Here is a 19,086-nt window from a genome sequence, read left to right as displayed (position 1 = left end):
TTCCCATCATCTATTCCTTTAAACAACTGTAAGAGCAGTAAACAGCTGGCAAAAGGTTTGTACCACATTCACCAGATTAACCACTTTGAAACTGTTTCCTTTAAAGTAAAGCAGCAGCTATTATGTTGCCTTGATTTAAGGCAGCAAAATCGAGCCCTTGGGTAAATAGGGGAGTTGGAGTACTTTGAGTAACAGGCAGCAATACCTGGTGGCTTGCTGAGTTGGCATTATTGCATGAATGTATGTATGATCAGGGCACCTGAGTGACTTGGACACAGTAATACAGAGGTAAGAAACTTTAGCCATGTACTTTGGGTTTTTAGCAGAACAGCTCAGATAATACCAGCAGAGAGATGGATTCCACAAATTCTTCCTCCATGTGGCCTGCTTGAGATGGATTCCACAAATTCTTCCTCCATGTGGCCTGCTTTTCTATCCCAAAACAGCCTCTTTGGGCAATACTGGACAAGCTTTTAAATACTCTGGAGTGATTAATCCCACCAGATGTTGACTGTCTGGCATTTAAACCCAGCAAAGATTTTAGCAAATGATTGCCATTTTGATAAGAGAACAAAATGTAGTTATCAACCATCTACTGAGATATAAGAAGAAATAGCAAAACCATTATTCACTTTATTCACGCAGGAGAATATTTAGAGGCTCCCCCAGAGTAATTTGATGGCTCCTTTGTACCCCTTTTTCCTGCAGTAGGATCCATCTGTCTTTTAAGACTGGAATAGATTTGCTGTCCTGGATGAAAATCTCTGCCCCATGCCTTCCCACTACACAAGTTTAGTATTTGTATGGTACAAACCTTGTCTTTGTGCAGTCCTGACACCTATATAGAGGATAGCTTTCCTAATGGATGTCTTTGTCTAATGTCGTTGTCTCTGCAATATTATACTATATAATGGTAATAAAAGGGACTAGATGGCCTCAAGCTTCATTGGTGACTATCTGACAAGGGAAAATTTTGGAATTAAAAAAACTCCACAGGTTAGTTTCACACTCAGGATTTCTACACATGAGAGGCTTTCCACTGAAATGAGATGCTTCTCGTTAACTGCTTCACATTATCTGCTCTGGAATAAGTAGAGATAAAGAAGCACTGGACTTTTATCTTGCTGTGAGTCATTGTTTTGTTGTAGTGGTGGTTTCTTTAAGAGGACTCCCTCAGTGCTGTGAGCCAGAATTTCATGTTCCTTGGGACTGATGGGGACAGGATATTTTGGGATTATGTCACTGGAATTAGAAGCATATTTTGTTATTGGTCACTGTAAATCTAAATTTTCTGTATCCTTTAACATAAGTGTAAAAGGACCATGATTTGTGTTTTGCCACAAGAGCTCATTGCTCTCTGACTGTGGATATGTGTCTCAGGACAAAATACTGATTTATGTGGATAGATACAGGACATAATTCTCCCAGGTACCCTCTTCCTGAGTAGTTTATCTGCACTGGAGCTTTCCAAATCAAAGGTCTGTAAGGGACCTCAAAGTTAATTTGAATTATCCCACTACCCCCAGGTTCAGCTGTCCTATTTTAGTCTCAACTCAAGCCTTCTAGAGACCTGCACTAGGAAGAATCCCCCAGCAGCAGAGTAAGAAAGCAAAAAGTAAGAACTGGCACTCATCTCTTAAAAACTTCATATTGGCTATAGCTCTTTCCAAGAACATAGGGGATGGTCTTGGAAATGGGAATGCAAGAATAGAAGTACTTCTGTGGTAGATTAAGTCAAAGGTCTGGCTAGCTCAACACTGTATATAAGATGCTGAGATTGGGCAAATGTGTTGAAAAAGGCCTTATAAGGAATTTCTCCCCCAGTGGAGACAATATGCAGACTGCCTTTTTTAATTACATCAATAGATCTATTTTTTATTAACTTTGTCATTCCCTTTAAAAACTGTTTAACTTTTTTCACCTGTAGAATATTCTTTGTAATTAAGGTTCATCATTCAAATCTGAATGGAAAAAAACCTCTTTAATTTTCTTTATTAGAACATAAAGCTCAGAAGACATTTGACTGTTGAATTAGGGGAAAGTGAAAGACTGTTCCTTGCTCACTTTTCACAAACCATTTGGAAGCTGAAAGTTCCCATAGAATTTAGTCTGCCATCATATGGGAGCCATTCTATGCATTTATTGTTCTGACAGCTTTCTCCTTCCTTCCAGTGCTCTTTGTGAAAGTGAGTGATCAGAATTATGTGCTATAGCCAAGATGGGAATGCATGACAGATTTTTACAACTGTATGACCTTTTTTACTGTTATTTTCCTCTGCTCCCTTTCTGACAATGCCTAATATGCAATTCAGTCTTTTTGAACACAAAAAATTGCTTCAAATCCCCTTTCCTGTGTGGAAATAGCTAATTTATGTCCCATCACTATGTATGTATAGTTCATATAATCAGTGTTACACTGAAGCAGTGTACCAGCTTCACATTGTATGTATTTGCACTGTTTCATGAGCTGTTTTGTCACCAATTAAAATACAAGAAGAATCCTTGTTGGATGTCTTCACAGTCAGCCTTACTCTGAACACATTGCTCTGCAGACATTGCAACCTCACTCTCTACCCTTTTGCCACATAACTTTTAAACATCTGGTATAGCACAAGCCCTAGCACAGATTTCCACAGTAGTATCTTGTAACCAGCCTCTGATGCAAAACCTGGCCATGTCTTCCTTGTTTTTATTCCCACCTTTTAACTGATGTGTGTGTAAGAAAGTTCATTAGGACACCTCCTTTCTTCTCAGGAGGCTTCTTTGAGAAGCTTGCTGAAAACTTTGGCAATCAAAGTATAGTATATCAAACAAATCACCCATTTTTTACATGCTCACTGACTTTTAAAAAGACCCTAATAAACTGGTATCTCAAAAATTCCATTTATAATAAGTACCTCAATCTTTCCCCAGTGGGTCATACTTTGGCTTTTTTTCTGTTAAATGTATTCATCATCCTTGTTCCTACTGCTTTTCCTTGTACAGGCAGAGGAGGGGATTTTGCAGAAGAATTGGGATGACCAGTGATGGCTGAACGGCTTCAGACTGTCAAAGGCTATTTTTCTAGAAGTAAGGACATGGAAAACTCACAGTGTTCAAAAGTTTGGCAACATGAAGGAAACCTTTCTTCGGACACAAAACCCCCAACCCTGTGTCACCATTATTGAAGAATCTACATCAGGACTGTAGGTTTCCTCCTTAAGAATTTTAATCTAGTGCCCTGCCACTCAGAGTTGCTCAACAGAGGTTTGAAGACTTTCAGGACAGGCTGCACAGCCCACAGGATGCTCTCCTAAGCAGCAGATGCCAGCAGCACACAATCTGAGATGCCTGGCACAGCTGCCACAAAGAGGGACCAGTTTTATTAAGCACTGTTTGAAAATTTTAAGTTGCAAAGCTTTTGTTTTGCACGCTCTGTGTATTCATGTGAGTGTTAAAATGGGATAGCACACAGCAGCCCACCAGGTGCAAGGGGCTCTGAGTGATGGATCAGAGGGATCATTCTGCAGCCTGGGGGTGCTTTCAGCAATGTTGATCATTGTTTACCTGTAGCACAGAGTGGATGATCTACGTAAGAGCTTCCACTGACAGGCCCAGGAAGGTTTCCTGTGCATTGTCCAGATTTTTTCCCTCAGTAAGATTTTACTCTTCTAATTTGAACTGCAAACTCAGTATGAATGCTTCACCTTTCAGAATAATTTATTTTCATTTTTTATGTTGTGAATTTTAGAAACAGCTGATGAGAAGATGCTTAATCAGTAAACAAGATGTGGCTTCACTCAGTAGACAAAATGAGATTCTGTTTTCCATGATATGCATCAAAAACATATCACCAAAGGTACATACACATATTTTTGAGACTATTTTGTACTGTGAAAAGAGGAAAGTTAAGGTGGTTTGGCTTAGGGTCTTGGTGAGTAGTCTTTCTTATTATGGATCTCCATGTATTGAAGGTCTGCATCTGATTCATGGCACCTTTGGGAGCAGTTTGGTCTCTGTCACACTGAGGCAAAACGATGGCAAAGCTTTGAGTGGCTATTTTAACAGTAATAATAATAACCTACTGATAACCCCCCTGTGCTCTCACACTCTCTCCATAGCCACTAATTGCTCTCCTTGTTCTGGCCAGACTGTGCTCTGTTATCTTGCAGGTGTGTTCTGGAAGCTACCAGGTCAGATTGAAACCCTCTTTCTTTTTTTAAGCACTTCTATATGTTTCTCTCTTTACTGTTATGCCTTTGACTTCCACTTGTCCTTCACCTTCTCTAGTCTGAGAAACATTCCATATATCAGATGGTTGTAGACTCCCAGGAGATCCCTGAACTTTATTTCACCTTTTACTTTTCAGTTTACGTAGAACTGTGAAATGGCTAAGCCTGATGCTTCGATGGGATGTTACAGGTGCTGAATTGGCAAAACTGAAAAGGGTGGTTCATGGGATTCAGGTTGGTTTTCTTTGTTGTTGGGGTTTTTTGGGTTTTTTGTTTGTTTGTTTGTTTGTTTGTTTTGTTTTGTTTGTTTTGTTCATCCCCATCAACGACCTATGGTGCTGTTGAAAATCTTGGGCAATTTTGGAGATACGACTTTGTCCGGACTCTCTCTAAAGGTTTCTTACCACAGATAGTCTTCTCTGACCCCTGAAACTGATGAGGTTCATGCTGGTTTACTGGCATGGGAATGGAGAAAGGGGACCCTACCCTGCTGTGAGAAACTTCACAGCAGCCCTTGCTCCTTGCTGTGCCACTCTGGCTGTTCTGCACACAGGAATAATCACGGGAGGTCTGTGCTTTGCACTTGCACAAGTGCATTGTTTGCTTCTCTTTTGGATGTGACCACCACACAGAAATTTAAAATGCACTGGTGAAAGCAGAAACACTTAGGGCTCCTGCTCATACAGGAAGGGGAAGGGAAGCAAAATTAATTTTTGGCTGTTGTCAAATAAAAGAAAACAATTTAAAAACAAATAAAGTTATAAATTTGGCACAAGGAAGAAAGCTACAAAAAATTTAGCTTCCCCCCCATTGCTATCACTGAACTAATGGATGAAAAAGAAAGAAAATGAATAATGTTAAATTCTAAATCAGAATTAACAGGATGGTGCACAAAGCCAGCACTAATTTTTGATGTTAATACCTTCCTCATCAAATCATACATTAGATAATCATACATGGGTTGTTCTTGATAACTTTGAATTTTAGTTAAGAAACCTATAAAACAATTTAATATTATGAGGACCAGAATAAGTGGTGTGGGGAACTGAGGTCAGTGTTGGAAAGGAGAAGCCAGCTGTGTGGCAAATACACATGTGATGGGATAGGCATTTGGAGCTTTTTGTGGACAGGGAAATAGGACCAAGTTGGGAGCTTGCTTGACTGTGGTCAAGAAGCATTTTGAAGACTTGGAGGGAAGCAGTAATATGAGGATGGCAAGGGGCTGGGGAGAAACAAAGCTCCCAGCTGGGCTGTTGGTGACCTGAATGCTCAGGCAGCAGAGATGCAGGGCTGAGTGCCCAGGCTGGTGTGAGCACAAAGAACATCACCATTCTGGGACACAGAAAACTCGTGTTTGGGCTCCTGGAAGGCATCACAGTCTCCTTCATCTCCTAAACTCTCTCCATATCACTGCCAGAGTAGATTGTCAGGAAACTCTGTAGCCTGGCCAGGTGGTAAGAATTGCTGATCTTGTCTGTGTTGTTTTCAAAGGTCTTCGAATCCCCGCGTAAATCTCATTAAATGTTCAGCTTCAGAACTACTTTCTGTTTTCTACTCCATCATTTCCAGTAAGTCAAAGGGTTCAAGTCTGGAAGATGTGTCATCAGAAGAGATAAGGTAGGTAAAACACCCTGATGGGCTAGCAAGGCAAAGAGTCAAGAACTAAGAAATGTGCAAAGGGAGAAGAAATGATCATAAATAGACAGACCATCTAAGTACCAGTGTGTTAGAGAGGGCTAAACAGAGCAGCCAGAAAGCAAGGAGCATCAAAACACTCCGGTCACAGTCTTTTCTCTCTGTGCATGTGCATCACTGCTCAGTGGGTATCAAGCTCTCTAAAATAAGTGCTATACAAAGCCATTCAAATAACTAGAAATGTAAACGCAACCTGGTTAACTAAATTGTAAACTCAAAGTTAATTCATCCTGATGCATCTGCCTATTTGTTTTTACATTATTGAAATGAAAGAAAATCCAGTATTAAGCAAGTAACCAAGGAAAGGATTTAGGGAGTGACAGATGATGTCTCAAAGTCAGTAAGAGTGGCTGAAGAGCCAAAAGGCCATCCCTTTGCTGCTGTGGACTAGCATAGCTCCACTGCTACTAATGTTGTTAGCTAAGCATCAGGTTTTGCACAGCAAAAGAAAAAAAGGTATTTAAAGACTCAGGATAAAGAAAGAGCTGTGGTTTATTCATGCTGGTAGCTTCCCTGCTAACATAGTTGATATATGTTTGCTTAGTCCACTAGGATGCACTTATTACCTTTAAATGTATGCTTAATATGCAGAATAACAATACCTGCAACATTGGAGGGGAGTGATAAGAGCCCACTGGTCTGCAGGATTAAGAGGCTGAATGCGCCAGCCAACACACAACAGCCATTGCTCATGTTGTTCTAGGAAGTTTGCACCGTTGCAAGTCCCTTTTCCACTGGGTCAGGTGTCATTGGGAATTAACAGACTAGAAAGGGTGCAGCAGCAGCAGAACATTACACTAACCCACGGATTCTGAGTCAGTATCACTCAAGTGAGGTGGGACGTTGGAGTTTGCAGTATTGATGACAAAAGCTTGAGGCATCCAGTGCCAATACAAACCATCCTGCTTTTTACTGACAGCTGCTTTTCATTATTTCCAGAGAAGCATTTCCAAGACACAAGATTTGTATCTTGCTGCTACATGCCTTCTACACGCAGTGCTTAAGAGATAATCCCCAATGCACTGTAGTATATGAAGCAATAAATGGCTGCTGAGATTAATAGACTGAGCAAAGCTGAAGCATTTAATCAATCTGCAAAAAGTACTCATTGCCAGAATACTGCAGGCAAGAGAATTTGTTCTTCATGTACAACAAACCTTAAGAGGCAGCAGCAAAATTTCCACTCACCAGTGAGCACTTGAACTGCTGAGCTGCCTTCTTTCTTAACAGGGCACCTCAGTGTGGGGTGGAGATGAAGGGACCAGCTGCAGTCATAACCAAGCAGGGAACAGGTACAGATTTAGGCCTGACTCTGCAAACCATGGCCAACAGTTTCCATGCTTTACATTGAACTTATATTGTCCTATATCTTTGTGCCATGGTACCCCCATTTAAGACACAAGAATATTAGAGCCTCTTCCTGGTACGAGAAAGAGCAGGATCCAAGGAGACTTTGGATTGTATTGATCCAGCCCAACTTGGATGCAATTTATAGCAGCTGCCAGACTGCTGCAATTTACATCAGTGCTTTAAAGTCCAGGGATTACTGGAATGAGGCTTCCTCTGACAGACCTTGATGGACAGCTCAGCATCTAGGTGGTAAGGAGCTCCTGTCCAACAGGGAGCTCTTGTATGAACACAGAACCTGTGTATGCCTTACCAGCACAGAGGTCACTGCTCAGGCTTTCTGACTTCAGAAGTTGTCCATAGGCCTCCAGTTTCCCATACAAACCCATCCAGCTGCCTCAGAGGCACTTTCACTTGCCTCAGAGGGCATCACACTCCTCTTCCTGGCCTCAGACACCAGAACAATCCATAGAGTTCAGCAAGTCCCTCTCAAAAGGAATTCATATTTCATGATTCCAGAAAAAAATATGCAAGCCCTGAAGGGACAGAAAGAAGATGGAAATGCCATTCCGTGCACTTCCCATCTTCACTCACATGTTCATCTGTACCCTTACAGCACATGTTTATTTTACTTCCCAATATCTGATCAAATGGGGAGCTAGAATTTTCACTGCAAACCCAGTTACTTTTTATTTAAACCTGAAGAAATGAGAAATGCTGGTGCAGGGCTTGGATGCTCTGAGAAGTGTTGGTGCTGCATGCCGTCTCACACTGGACTCCTAACTCATTTCTGTTTGCATCTTTTCCCTGGATATCATATTAGATTGGATGTTAGGAAAAATATGTTCACTGAAAGAGTAATCAAGCATTGGAGCAGGCTGCCCAGAGATGTGGTACAGTCACCATCCCTGGAGATGTTAAAAAATGTGGATATATGGCACTTAGTGGTAGAATTTAGTGCACTTAGTGGTAGAATTTAGTGGTGGACTTGACCATGCCGTGTTGATAGTTGGATTCAATGATCCTAAAGATCTTTCCCAGCCTTCAGGATTATATGATTCCAGGATTTTGTTGCGGATTGTCCCAGTTTTACGTGTCCACTATCACAGTCTCTTCCAGCCCTTCTTCAGAATTTTCAGGTCAGTGCAAAACATTTCCAGAGAATTCATACATGTTAAAGGGAATATATCATCAGTGGTCCCTCCAAAATCTTCTCCTACGTGACCAGCTGACACTTGCTGAGGTTGAGTGAGAATACAGATGAAGAAGCATCCCTGCCTTAAGGTCAGGTGTTTCACAAAGCAGCTCAACAAATTCAATTGGATCTGAATCAGGTTTCTAATATTAATCTTTTCAACTTCACAGACAGGAGAAAACTAGAAAAGCACAATAAAGAAGGTGGTGGCTGTTCATTTGTAAGGACTTTGAAAACAAGCAAACAGACAATAAGCAAAACCAGCTTTACCTTTCCATAAATCCAAGGTAATCTGCTTTTCCCTAGTACCTTTGTAATGAATTCTCATTAGTTTACAGATAGGGCTGTGGCATTTAAGTGCTAATGATACATGCCCTCATTTATCTTTCTTCACTCATCTGGCAGATGCCCACAGTGTCCTGAGGATGTTATTCTTTTTGAACTGAATATGACTGCAATATTTATTGTCAGACTTTCATATAATGTTGTAAAGTCAGTTAAGGAATTATTTATTAGAACAATACACTGAACTAAACATTTTTAGAAAATTGACTTAGTCAGTTAAATGGGAGGAGAGACTTTCTCAAGGCTTTACTCTGGGTTTCACATAGACTTTATTCTGAGGAGATCCTCCAGATTTTAATCACATCAGCATAAAAGTGGAGAAGCGCAGTGCCAGGTAGTTTATGTGTTTGTAGAACATGCTCTCCAAAAACATTTCCAAAGCAGGAGGCACTCTAGGTATACTTATCTTTCATGAATGTAGGAAAGTTGGAATTATCTCTGAATTTTATCTCTTTTGCATAAGAAACACGTGAAAGTCTTGGGAGTTTTCCAGAGCTAATTAATTTAATCAGTCCTTATCAGCCCCAGTTCTGAGCCTTTTAAGGAACTGGTTTGAGCATTTGTCACTGCTAACTTGAAATGGCCTGATTTTACAGTATTATCCTTTCTAGTTCTGAAAAATAGTTTAGGACTATAGCCACAATTTAGACATGTATCTTACAGGCTTTCTGAAAGCTCTGTCATCGAAATTTATGTATGTTCCTGTGAGAACTTAAGGGATGGAAAATGTCATGCTACTGTAAAGAAACAGATTTTGACAGTGACAATCCATTACTAATTTGAAGGAATCTTACCAATTAGTTTGAACTCAAGGTTGTCCTGCCTCAAAATTATTTTGCTATGAAAAGAAATGTGTTTTTCTTCTTGAAATCACATTTAACCTTTATTCTTTTTTAGAGAAGAACATCAACTACTTTTTCACAGAAAAGCAGAAAAAGCTGTAACACAGTAACCATTTAAATGCATTATATTTGAAGTGCTGTTACAGCAAGAAAAGCTGTCCATGTGGAGAAAACAAATTATCAAATGTGAATCCATTCCAATTCTTTATTCTATTGTCAAAAAAAAGCTATTTAGATAAGACTGTATCCCTATTTCTAGAGTACTGTTGACTTCTGCAATGTACTGATTACATTGCAGATATTAATGAAAAAACCAAAGTAAACCCCATCATGTACTTTTGGCATGGGATCCATAAAAAGTGTAGAAGGAGGAAACTATTATTCCTATTGACTTCACTGGGGAGGGGAATAATGTATGTAAAAAGATAGATACCAGTGTCAGAACTGAGATCACTCAGTCCTTTTCTATGCATTTAAAGGACAGGATGGCCTTCTGACAAAGACATTTTCTGTTTTCTTTAAACTTTCCTTAAATACATACAGCAAGAGAAGTGGATTTGATACTGCCATATGCAGAAATTGACAACACAGTAAAATAAGTGTGAAGATCACTGCAGCCAGAACAGTGACATTTTATTCTGACTACATATTAGCATTTTTATGCCTACTTTGCAAAAGATGTAAAATAGCAGGTAGAGAGTGACTCAGGCACCAGAGCTATTTCCCAATTAGCTGCCTTTATTAATTCTATGAACCAAGAGTATGTCTCATTCCATGCTACTGCAGGCCATTTTCAATAGGGGTTTGCTCTGACACACTCTAATGGCAACTTTTAAACAATCAAAACACATATTTTTCACTTCTTTTTAGGTATATACATATGACTATCTAATTGCTCCATGAAGAGCTTTTTGTAATCTAAACTTTCCCCAGCTTAAGGGCCTTTCTTCTTGACCTGCCATTTTCTGAGAATAAATAATTCCCTTCTTTCATTTGTGATGTTGGTTTGATAGTATTTATAAAGCCTGCTTGTTTCTCTCTTGAGTATTCACTAAGCTAGATAGTACAAAATATGTCTTATACCTCCTCTATGTAATACAAATTTATTTTACAGGTGGTTGTGCTTTAACTGCAGCTGGCAACTCAGCCCCACAGAGCTGCTCACTCAGTCCCCTACCAGCACCATGGGGTGGAGAATCAGGAGGGTAAAAGTGAGAAAAGTCATTGGTTGAGATAAAGACAATTTAATAGGCAAAGCAAAAGCCACATGCACAAGCAAAACAGAATAAGGAATTAATTCACCACTTCCCATGGGCAGGCAGGTGTTCAGCCATCCCCAGGGAAGCTGGGCTCCATCACATGTAAGAGCGACTCAGGAAGACAAAAGCCATAACCCCAAATGTCCCCAGCTTCCTTGTTCCCCCAGCTCTAAGTGCTGAGCATGATGCCATATGGTGTGGGATATCCCTTTGGTCACTTGGGGTGACACACAGCTGACCTGGCTGTGTCCCCTTCAGACTGCTTGTCCAAACCCAGCCTGCTCACTTGGTGGAGTGGTGTGAAGAACAGAGAAAGCCTGGACACTGAGCAAGCCCTGCTTAGCAACAGCTAAAACATCCCTGTGTTATCAACACCATTTCCAGCACAAATGCAAAGTATAGCCCATACTAGTTACTGTGAAGAAAATTAGCTTTATCCCAGCCAAAACAAGCACTGAGGCCTAAAATACTGTGGTTGCCCGGGACCATATTTTTTGGTTCTTTTTATCAGCTCACTGACTTCTACATTTGTGGATTGGAAGTGCCCATAATTCCAGGTGTGGCTGCTACCTGAGCCACGCATAATCATCTAGACTCAAGATTTGCACATAATCCTCCTCTTTGATATACAACCATTAATACCTTTGAACTTTATGGTAGTGGAGCTGCACTGCAAATTTTATTTGGTCGCTTGCTGTTCAAGGGGAGCCTACTGGCACAGGAATAGGCTGCACAGCCTGCTCCAGCTGCACAAGGAACCAGGCTCATGGGCTCTTGTCCTGCTGGGGGACTTCAACAATTGCAACATCTGGGAAAGAAGCATGGTGAACTGTAGGAAATCATTCCTGGAATGCAGGGAGGATGACTTCCGAAGCCCAGTAGTAGGCAGCCCTACCGGAGGGGATATGATACTGGATCTGATGGTCACCAACACAAGCAAACCACTCAGGGACATCAAGATTGGAGTCAGCCTGTGCTGCAGAGATCACAAACCAGTGGAGTTTGCATTCCTGAGGGATATGGGTCAGGCAAAGAGTCAGGACCCTGAATTTCAGGAAAGCTAAATTACAGCCTTTCAAGGAGTTAATCAATATGTTCCCCTGGGAAACTGACCTGAGAGAAAAGGGAGCAGATCGGAGCTGGCAACTCCTTAAAAATGCTCTCCCATAGGGCACAAGAGCCAGCAATCCCCAGGTATAAGAAATCAGGGAAGGAGGGCAAGAGACCAGCATGGCTGCGTTGGGATTTGCTGGTCAGGCTAAAGGGCAAGAAGGAAATGCACAGATAGGGGTGGCAGGCACAAATATCCTGGGAAGAGTAAAGGGATGTTGCTCAGTTGTATAGGGGTGGGGTCAGGAAGGTCCAGGTGCAGCTGGAGCTGAACTTGGCAAGAGATTCACAGAGTGGAAGAGCTTCTAACAGGCATGTCAGCCAGAAAAGGAAGATCAGAGAAAGTGTACACACATACACACCCACAGAGATAAATAATGCTGGCAAACTGGTAACAGTGAATGAGGAGAAGACAATTTTTTTGCTTCTGTCTTCACTGGTAACCTCTCTTCCCTCCTACCCTCTCTGGAGGGTACTGCAAGGGACGATCAGGTTTGGAAGTACCTGAGGAACTTGAAGATACATCAGTCTACAAGACCTGATGAGATGCATCCCAGAGTTTAAGGGATTGGCTGATGTACTTGCCAAGCCACTCTCCATGATGTTTGAAAAGTCATGGCAGTCAAGTGAAGTCCCAAGTGACTGGAAAAAGGGGACTATTGTACCTCAAGAACACTGGGAATTAGCAACCTGCCATCCTCACCTCTGGATCTGGAAGACCACAGAACACATCCTCCCAGAAGCTATACTAAGGTACATGGAAGACAGGTCCCTTCCAACCCAAACTATGCTATGATTCCATGAAAAATGTCACAATATGGAAGAAGGTCAGCCTTGGCCTGCATATATGCAATGCATGCACTTTTTCTAACTACTCTGTCTCTGGTACTTCCTGCAAACCTTGCACTGAGATCCAGGCCTTGCCAAAACTGGAGAGCAGCAGCTACTTCTTCACTTACCCCATCTACATCTGCAGACTCTGCAGAGAACAAACCAGGCATTTCTGAATAAAGTATTTCCAATGAGCATGACTGGAAATTATGTTAAAAGTATCCTAACATGTGCGCACCATGTTAGAAAGGATATAATTCATTGACAAATTAAAAGTATTTAACCAGGTTTTTAAAAAGAAAACCATGTTTTTACACACTGCAGAGAGAGTTCTTCCCCCAAAAGACTGCAGTATGGGCACTGATACAGGAAAATTGTCACAAACTTCTTTTTTACACTATAACCACTAAGGCTGCTACTCTGGGTAATTTTATTTTTGTTGTAAGGCATTCTAGCTACCTGCATATTTTCAAGCCATGGATACACAAAGCGACATGAGATCTTTCACTGCTGGCTCACCTGGAGATCAATCTGTCCCCCTCGGCCACTGAGCAGTGTTTCTGTAAGAGCCCTTACCTCTGTGTCACTGCAGTTCTTTCCACAGAACCCTTTCTGGAAGTCCATCTAGAAACCACTGTTTGCAGGGCAGGTATGCTTACCTATCTCAACAGGCCTCCAGTGCTTCTGGCTCTCCAGTAGCCATTTAATCTTCAGGACCTCAGGAGACAGGAATTGAGCTGTTTCAGAGCAGATTCCCCAAACTGTCTTTGTTAAACTTATTATTGTGTGCTAAGGTCCAAGGATCTTTTGCAGCCCGGCCAGAGATTTCTGTAGCGTGCACAGGCTCAGCTCAGTGCCCTCTGTAACACAGAAGCACAGGGAAAAGAAATACATGACAAATTAATGATATTTGTTACTGGCATTGTGTTTATGAGACTGCTGCCAGTCCCTTTACAGTCTGCTGCTGTTGCAAACCAAGCCTGCTGCTATTATCTTTGTCAGTCCAGAGAAGGTGCAGCACCACCAGTCAGTTTTTCTAACCCACTGGGGCAAAGGGTGGGTATTAAATCTGTCTCTACCCAGGGATGGATAGTGGTATTCTGCAGTCTGCTGCAGAAGACATTGTGGCCCTGTAGGTGGTGATGTTAAAGATTTCCCCCTACACTGAGTAGAGGGAGAGCTGCAGCTACAAAGAGCAGCTGAGGCAAACAGGTCTAATTAAAGAGTAATTCAGTGAGGAATAAAGCTCCAAGACTTACTGAGTTTCCATTTTGGTAGAAGAAAAAAAGTACAACTTCCAAATATATCAGATCTACTTGCATTATTTCATTATTAGTAATTAGGATGTTCTGGCAAAGCAGACCAAGCCTTTATTAGCTGAAGCAGCAGTTCAGCAGCGGCTGGAGTTTTATTGCTCATTGATTAAGCAATAGATACAAGCTGAACCAGTAGCCTCATGTGAAGGGTATTAGAGCTGAAAGCCTGGCAGATTTGTGTGAAGACTTATAGCCACGGGACAGACAGATCTATATATATTGCCCAGGGTAAAGCTGCATGAATGACTCTGAAAGGAGAAGGTTGCTGCATCATGGCAAATAATTGTCAATTTATCTTAGCGTGAAATCTTTTTACACCTCACATAAAATAAGCCACTTTTGTGGGAGGGTTCATTCAAGAATATTCCTTTTCAGTGCAATGATGGGGTTAAGTGCTGCCTTTTGTCTGGAAAAATGGACAGTCATTCAGTGAACTTTGGAGAAAAACCTTTCCTTCCTTTGTTAATCCCTGCTCTGACAGAAATATCGAGCAGGGACCTGAGGAAGCATCTTGCCATGGATGCTGACACCCAGTCTTGCACCCACTGTCTGCACAGCCCCTAGACAGGAGCTCTGAAAAAACCAGTCCTGCTGTCCCCAAATGTCATCCTTGCCCCACTGCCTAGAAATAACATTTATGTAGAAGAGCTGGAAGAAGAAAACCTTTGTTCCTGATCTGGTGCAGGCACACTTGTTTAAATCTCTGATGAAGATTAATTTTCAGTGATATGTCTGCTCTGGCATTGCTGTGGCTGAGGTGCAAACATTTTATTGCTGACACTGCTGTGAGAGAACTAATCTGCAAAACAGAGCATCCTAAGCCACAGCAGCTCTTTGCCTCTGGGAACGTGAGTCAGGGTGCTTAGATTGCACTGGTTTCTATTAATTGCCTGCTTAACTCCAAAGAGCCAGACATGTCTATTTCATTTAAAATTACATTTCTACAAACTTAAAATAGAATAAAATATAGGTTATAACAAGAGTTACCTAAAAACTCATTGGACTTCATTTCCCTCTGTTGCACTGTGATGTGAGAATGAAATTATGGAACCACACACATAAAAGAGCTTCTGCTGAACATTTCTTTTGCCCAGCATTCAGACCTTGTATTTGACATGAATGTCATGGTCTTTACTGAAAAAATCTTGCCCAAAAAGTTCAGGCTCTGTCTTGCACAAGCATAAAATTAAATTATAATGAACACTTCATAAACTAATAAGCTTACACTGTTTCCTGCTTCTTTTTCCTAAAAATAAAGCCAGGAAAGCAAATACCCATTTGGATGTAAAAATGGGTTTGAGATAGCTACAGGAGAGATTTCCTGGGAAAACAGAGGCATCTTCTTCTTTTTTTGTCAGTTAATTTTTCTTTCATAGAAACACCATAGTTGGGGGCAGCTATAGCAGAAAACAGTTATTGAGATCTGCTTTGTTTTTCAGAGAACGTGTGCTCTTGGTCAGTAACACTCAGGACTTTTATTTCATGCTGCAAAAGCAGCCTGGATGGAAGCTGAGCAGGGAGGTAGAAAGCAGATATTTTCTCCAGTTCCAGTTTGTTGGTTATTGCATGGCAATCAGCAGATCCCATTTTGCCTTATGATTTAAAAGTGAAATTCTCCTTGAGTGGAGCCTAATCTGTGCTTGAGTGTAATGAATGACCTGTGCAAACACAGGCAGAAGAACTTCCCACTGCAAGAAAGAGCCTCCCATGAGCTGTTAAGAGATGCAGTTATTGAAATCAAACACTGGAAGCAATTTTTAAATGCCCAGAGATGGGTTATTCAAACTTTGAAAGCCCAGCTTCACTACAGTGTGGCATAGTCACTGAGTGTTGCAGAGTGGTGTGAGAAGGCAGAACACTTCTCTGCAACAATCCCATCTCCTGGGCCAAACAGAGGCTCTCCAGGGCACTTGTTTTACAGTGATTTAGGGCATGAGCCCCAGAGCAGCACAAGCTGTGTTTAATTTTATTTCCTGAAGGCACAGACTGAAGCAATATTAGAAGCAGACTACACTGGCCTGTAGAAAACTCACGGTGCTGGATTTTTTCTTTTTTTCCACTGCTTGCCAAAGCCTCTGACATCAACTTTACCCCAACAGGGAGCCAGAGGAAGGAGAGGGAGGTGCAATGGCAGATGGCAACCCACAAGGAGGCAAGAACTGCATACTGCACTTTGGCACTCCATGACAAGGACAACTTTACAGTAACCTACTTTGCTTATAAATTGAATGAGGATTATTTGCTATTTCCCCCCCACCACCACTATGTTCGGTCAGATCACTGCAAGACAGGCAAAAAAAAAAAAAAAAAAAAAAAATCTAATTAATTAATTGACTTAGCTCTGGCAAGCTGTATTTCTAATACTGGGAGGACATAAGAGAGCTGATTTTAATATAGTTAAGCCGGACATTGGGTAATTTCAGGCTTTGATACGGTTTCAATGTGTAGATGAGCTGGGGGACAAATGTGCCTACCCAGTAGAGGAGCAGTGAGTTTCTCTGTTACCTGGCCTGAATGCCCCAGAAATCTGCAGAAATTCAACAGAGGTTTTGCCATGCTTTCTCCTTGTCTTTGCCTTCAAACAAAAGCATGTTTAATGGAGACAGACAACAGGTAAGAGAAGAGAAGAGAAAATTTGACTTTCTTGGTGTTTTCTGAAAAATGGTTCTCCTGTCTATTTCTAGCCATTAAAATTAACTTGCTATCTAAATGGATCTTGTCTAAATTAATTGTGCTGTCTCTGTGCAGTGTTTCCCCAAGGAATGCACTGAAATACTGTTATGTCTTTGCCTGTTCTTGACTGATTGAGATATTAATTAATTATATGAATAAGCCTAGGAAAATAAAAGTAGGTTTTCCTCTTAATTCATGTGAGTACTGGGCCTAAAGCTTCATACATGGTGTTTGGCAGTAGTCACTTTGCTGGATGACCTTGTTCACCACTCCACAGTGCCCTAGTTGGGTGGGGCAGGTGCAAAGAAGGAAGTGAGTTGTGCGATGAGAGGAGACTTGAGCATAGTGTTGGGCACCACGGCTGACTCCTAGCAAGTGCTGTACAGGAACAGTGCTCTGATGGACACAGGTACCCTCCCAGGTCCCAACCACAGGGCTGTCATGTAGCTAAAAATTTTTGTCATGCAATAATCCCGCTGTTCTGGGATTTATTCAGCTAAGTTTTGCATCATGAGTCAGTCAGGCTGGGCTTGGTGCACTAGTGCTGCATCCTCGCTCTGTGCTCAGGGCTCACTCATGAGAATCACAGAGGCACAGAGTCATGTAGGTTGGAAAAGACCTCCAAGATCATCGAGTCCAGGTGTTCACCCAGCACCAGAGTGCTCACCACTAAACCATGTCCCTGAGTGACACAGCTACACTTGTTTTGAGCGCTCCAGGCACTGCTGACTCCAGGGCTTTCCTGAGCAGCCTGTTCCAGGGCTTGAAAACCCTTTTGGTGAAGAAATTTTTCCTAGTATCCAGTCTAACTCTAAACCTTCTCTGGCACAACTTGAGGCCTCTCTCTTCTGCTCCACTGCTTGCTTTTTGCGAGAGCTGGGTGATTATTCAGGGACAGCTTCCCTGGCCTGCCTGACATAGCTCTATCCCGAGCATGTTGGAGTCTGGCAGAAAGCCTTTGGACAAGCAGGGAGTCCAAGAGCATGAGATGTTGCTTTTTTTGTAATTCCTGAAAAAAGAGAACCCATTTTCTGATCTAGCAAATGGAAATACCACTGTTCATTATGATTGAAGTGGACATGACAGCTTTGTTTTCTCCTTGGCTGGTTGTTGTTTGCTCATTTTATGAAGATTCTACATTTTTAGCTATAAGGAAGAGTTTCCTTACTGACACTTTTATTCTTCCCATGGTGTGGAAAACAAAACCCTGAATCATGTAACTTAACTTGCTTCAAAGCTGAGGGGAGGTTGAATGTACATTTTCTCTGCCACTAGCTTACTTAGAATGTTATATATCTGCATATAAAATAAAAAATACTTAGTTGGAACAAGAAACAAGTACTTAGTGTTGTTTAAGAATGCTAAAATTGCAGACTTAAGAGCTGTACTAGCTATTTCATGCTGCTCACCAATAAATGCCTTATACTCCTGTATTATGCCTGTCTCCAGTATACCTATTTAAAAAAAATTTAAACATTTGAAAAACAGAACTTACTTTGTAATTTAGCTTTGGCCTGTAATATTTACATTTCAAAACTCAGACTTGATTTAAAAATAACCATATTCCAGGAAAGTAGGTGTTAAAATTGCTTCTATAGTCTGTCCAAACCTTTTTCTCTGTATGCTCTGTGAACTTGTGTAATTCATATTCAGATGACCATACTGAGAAAGGTTCAAATGTTTGCTTCCCAGAACACGAGGAATTCTTTCAGACACGGCTGTGATTTACCAAGTCCCTTGGTTTCCTGTCACAGAACTGGTGAAGCCCTGAGCTTAAAGGAGAGAAGTCAGGTTGTCTGTGACACCTGAATTTCTCAGAAACACTCAGGCTCTGCTGTTGGCTCCTCTGAATTGAATGCAGAGCAGTTCATTCACTTCGATGCTGTCTAACTATCTCCTTGCTTTGCACAGTCATTTTACTTGAAATGATGAATAATGCCTGGGTAGTGTAAATTCCCTGGGGGCCATAACAGATGCTAGAAACTCTGCCAGTGGTGTTGAGGCATTGGGAAAATTATTTTCCTTCCATACTTTATACTATAAGAACTTCAACACTTCATTGCAAAGGAGTTTGCCTTGAGGGACGGAAAATTTCAGAAGACACAGAGACAGAAGTTTTATAAGTTTTAATAAAGAAATTCTAATAAAGACTGAAGAGATTGATGAACAGGAAGGACATTCTCCTGTCTGTAGTCTATGCAAGATAAAAACAGATTCACATCAGCATTAGAATTCAGTATCAATTTTTCATATGCCCTCTAC

At 41.3% G+C, this 19,086-nt stretch overlaps 1 long non-coding RNA gene across 2 annotated transcripts; it reads left to right on the top strand.

The window, feature by feature from the left end:
- The first annotated feature begins 3,501 nt into the window (after positions 1–3,501).
- On the top strand, positions 3,502–18,147 carry LOC132334206 (uncharacterized). Of its 2 annotated transcripts, XR_009488352.1 has the most exons (6): positions 3,502–3,838; positions 4,349–4,445; positions 5,703–5,828; positions 8,619–8,735; positions 10,750–12,757; positions 16,251–18,147. It is a non-coding gene; the product is annotated as an uncharacterized LOC132334206 (long non-coding RNA). The 2 variants fall into 2 exon arrangements; XR_009488351.1 differs by lacking the exon at positions 16,251–18,147 and having other exon boundaries at positions 10,750–16,210.
- The last annotated feature ends 939 nt before the right edge of the window (positions 18,148–19,086 follow it).

This window comes from Haemorhous mexicanus, chromosome 1 (assembly GCF_027477595.1).
Source record: "Haemorhous mexicanus isolate bHaeMex1 chromosome 1, bHaeMex1.pri, whole genome shotgun sequence".
NCBI classification, from domain to species: domain Eukaryota; kingdom Metazoa; phylum Chordata; class Aves; order Passeriformes; family Fringillidae; genus Haemorhous; species Haemorhous mexicanus.
This window is presented reverse-complemented; position numbering and strand designations above follow the sequence as displayed.